Consider the following 4,736-nt stretch of genomic DNA (forward strand, 5'->3'; position numbering starts at 1 on the left):
CAAATAGTTAAGTTCTAGTTTAAGGGAAATGCGAAGTTTAGCTCAGTATAGGAAAGAGTGGAGGTACGTGTCCAACCAGTCTTAGGACTGACGACCTTATGATGATGATGATGATGTGCCAACATTTCTTCCAATCCTCAAAGCATTTCAAAAGTAATTTGTTGTGATCTTGTTCTTCTCCTCCTTCGATGCCTTTTTTATCTCCTCCATCGTAGCGTAGCGTGGACCTTTCATGGGCCTCTTAAGTTTCGGGAACAACAGCTACAAGCGGCCAGATCTGGGGAACACGGTGGCTGCGGCATTATGGGTGTGTTGTTTTTAGCCAAACATTCACTCACAAGCAAGGATGTGTGAGCAGGGGCGTTATCATGGTGCAGAAGCTAAATTGTGTTCTTCCACGAATCCGGGCGTTTCTGGCAGATTGCTTCGCGCAAATTGCGCATAACTTGCAGCTAATATTCCTTATTGACCGTTTCACCCTCTATTAAGAACTCATAATGCACCAAGCCCCTGCAATCGAAGTAAACTGTATGCAAAATCTTCACATTTGACCTAACTTCGGTCTTGGCTCGTGCAGTAGCTTCCATTGGGATGATTGAGCTTAGGTTTCAACGTTATAACCATATAAAAATCCATCGTTTTTGGTCGAAATTGAGCAATTGTGGTACGAATTTCGCGGCGACCCGTTTTATGGAGATTCGACGATTGGCCAATACTATTTTCTTCACTTCATCAATGTTTTCGTCTATTGTTGACGTGCTCAGGCATTCGGCACGCTATTCGTTGTTCACATCTTCTCGGCCCTCTGAGAACATTTTGTACCATCGATAAACGTTGCTTCGATCCAAGGTAGCTTCACCATACGTCACAATCAACATTCAGAGTGCGCCTTTAATTTTGTTTTTCACACAAAATTTGATACAGATTATTTGATCCATTTTTTGGAATAGGCAAAAATCGAAGACGAGCCAAAACACGTGCAAGAAAAGCAGCTGTCAAAAGTTAATTGAATATTTAACATGGCCGAACTTGTCGGTATAAGTTAGAGACATGAGTACCAAAATAACGTCACAAGAAAAACGAAAATCGAATATACGTAACCAGATGAAATTCAAACAGACCTCGTATATATGTCTTGTCGTACTTTAAATAGATTAGATAACAAATATTGTCATCATTATCATCATCATCATCAGGTCGTCAGTCCTAAGACTGTTTGGACACGCACCTTCACTCATTCCTATCCTGAGCTAATCTTTGTATTTCCCTAAAACTAATAGAACGTCCCACATCCTTAACTATTTGCGAACAGTAATCTAATCTAAGACTACCAACACATCTTCTGGTTAAACCTCTACTTACATCCTGAGTTATCTGACTTCTTAGATACCGAAAATCAACCACTTCTTAAATGAATTTATCATAAAAATAATAAATTATACCCATAAAATTTTCAAAACATCAGTTAGTTAAGTATTTCGTATTCTTTTTAATGCCTACACAGCTAAACACCATACCCAAAGAGGCAAATTTTAACATGTATAAGCATCAGTTACATTACTTTTAATTATTCGCGACTTTCTCTAGTCTTCGTCTTTTTTTTATTACTACAAAACGAAAATTTTCATAACGGCTATTTCTTTTGTTACAAGGCAATTGTTCTAATTGAGTTAACTTTACTGCTTTTAAATTAGAAATTCTATTTGCTGTTTCTGCACAAAGAACTGTGTAGATACTGTGCATATAGCTATTAAAATTTCACTTCACAAAGGCAATAAATAATGTCTACCTCAGTAACCGGCAAAGAATTTTTAAAAATTGGACATACAATACGTACAACATATACAGATGTTTAGTACAAGTAGAATCTTCTCTTAATTAAGATATTGGGAATAACATGCGATTAGCACACTTATAAAAAGTTGGCTTGCGTTACCTATTTTTAATAATAACAAGAGAATATTATCCTTTACCATCAAAGAGCTGTCTATAAGCCATATGTCTTTATTTTAGCATTTCCCCTCCCTCCACTTGACCTACCATGGCTTTATCCTCGAATCCCCCGTAAAACAATTCATAAATGAAATTAATTTAACTTTTTGGTTAAGCACGAATTAAGTTTTTTGTGTAATATAGCAGTAGTCAGCATGTCTTAGACAGCCTCGATAAATTAAAGACGAACCGAAGATGCTACATATAATGCTTCGCTCAAATACATCGGAATCACCAAGCGGCATAGTCTAGAAGGTTTAGTCCATTACTTAGCATTCAGGAGGACGTCGGTTCAATTCCGGGTTCGTCTGCCTCTGTCCAAATTTTCCTGAGGTTTCCTTGGATCACTTAGAAATGCTGGGGCAGTAATATTACATAGATAATCTTCCAATCTCTTCTGCCTCATTTCGTCCGTCTCATCTTTCTCACCCGAACCACCACCCACCCATACCCACGATTCCTGAAGGAAAGCTGAAGAAGGCCCTCTGCTCTACCTTTCGGCGTAGTCCGGAGGGACTGCCCGCCCACCAACGTTAGTGGCTGGTGGGAATGAAAAACCTAAAAGTTTCGGAATCGACTCGCCCAATGTAGCTTATTACTAGAAACAGGAGTTAAGAGGAGTAGAGGTAGACCTAAATTAGATTACTGTTCGCAAATAGTTAAGGATGTGGGTTGTTCCAGTTTTAGGGAAATGCGAAGATTAGCTCAGGATAGGAAAGAGTGGAGGTGCGTGTTCAACCAATCTTAGGACTGACGACCTTATGGTGAAGATAGTAGATAAGACACAAAAAAAGCCAAACCTACTTAGAAGATCGAATAATTCTGATAAATATCGCACAGTCATCGGTATCGGCACACACGGCACGTAATGAACGGATTTTAATTCTAATTCTCGGAATCAAGTCGGATTTTTGAAATGCTGGTCGTTCCGTCGACATGAATGTGGATTTTATTTTTTTTTTTATCATTCCGACCGTCCAATTTATACATATATGTGGGCTTACCCTAATCTCTGTATAAGTACTGGATGTTTATATACAATCAGAATGCAGGATCCCAAAACAAAAATATGTCTATAAACGCTTCGTTAAATAGTTACGCCCCTCCATAGATGGGCCCCAAAATTTGACTTTTAATTTTTTTCTCAAATTAAGAGACAGAAAAAATAATTAAATTAGTTATTTTGAGCCCAGGATGAATAGACTTTTGATAGTAGTCTGCTAGGCATTTTCTGACTTATTACAGGTGTAGCGGTAGGAATATTAATAAGGATGGCAAGTAAATGGTGAATAGTTTATTATGGGTCTTCATAGTGGTTACCCTCTAACTCTCTACACCTGTACCAGAACCATTCTCACCCCTGAAAATACCCTTCGTAGCTTTTTGAAGTTTTGGAGTTCAGAACTTGTCACAACTTGACCTCTTTTACGCCACTATAATGAGCACTTTTGAGGTAGGTGAGATTTAATTTTTGGGAGGAGAAATAAATCGCACGGAACTGCGGGTCGTATATAGCGACGTGGAGATACTTTTTTGAAGAATCCAGCTGCCTGCGACGCGCTGATGAAATCCAAAAAGATCGAAATCGCGATCCGCGTCTGGCAATTTCGACAGAATACAGACCACTTCGAATTATTTTATTCGATTAAGCTAACGTGCCTATCACGTTGAGGTTAGCTACGCCGGGATTCGTTTTCAACAAGTAGATATCCACATAAGTGGACCTTGTTGAAGCATACGTAATCCTAAAATGTAGCATCGTGCTATAGATGGCGTTTACTGCGCCATTTGTAGTATTTTCTAAAACGCACTGTTAAGACAGCAGGTAAAAATTGGTCTCTGTTCTGTCGGAGCTGCCTGCGATGCGCTGATGAGATCCAAAATGATCGAAATCGCGATCCGCATCTGGCAATTTCGACACAATACAGACCACTTCGAATCATTTTAATCCAGCTTTTCTCTGGAAGTGACAGCCTTACGCGGAAAATGCATGCCTTCGACCACTTGAGACACAACGAACAAGATCAAGACTAAAACCAAGACCGAATATGCAAGACCAACATCAGAAATAAAAAAAAAGAAACTTTTCCACTATTTGAAAAAAGGAATCTACAAGAAGTCCTCGGAGTAAGCGTNTATCGACAATATTTTTTTTAACAGTCATGAAAAGCTCAAGACCAAGACCAAGACCGAACAAACTAGGCCAAGACTAAAACCAAGACCAGATATGCAAGAGCAACTCCAAAAACCTAAGTATCAGATTAAATGAACAGGACGAAGACTTAATACGCAAGACCAAGACCAAGACCTAGACTGTATCAGCAAGGTCATGACCAAGACTATATCAGCAACACCAGGACTAGAAGTATTTGAACAAGATCAATACCAAGACCGAATAAGAAAGACCAAAACTAATAACAAGACTGGTCTTGTTTTGCTCATCACTGTAGCATACCTGTAATTTATTACAACTGCTACTGCAGACTGAAAACTGCAAAGCCAAATGTTGTCTTTAAAGTATATACACTTAATAAATGTTCACATATAGGGTGTCCCAGTTATAATAATTAATATTTATACCACAGATTCCTACGGACATTTGGAACATAAAATGTTATAACACTTTTGACTTTTGAAACAAAATAAAAAATTATAAAATTATAACAGTTTCGATGCCGGCCCTGCACAATCGCAAATTAATTACGATTGCCAGCTGATCGTAGAAAAATTCACCTTCAGTAGGT

Source organism: Agrilus planipennis, unplaced genomic scaffold, assembly GCF_000699045.2.
Source record: "Agrilus planipennis isolate EAB-ADULT unplaced genomic scaffold, Apla_2.0 scaffold32, whole genome shotgun sequence".
Taxonomy (NCBI): Eukaryota; Metazoa; Arthropoda; class Insecta; order Coleoptera; family Buprestidae; genus Agrilus; species Agrilus planipennis.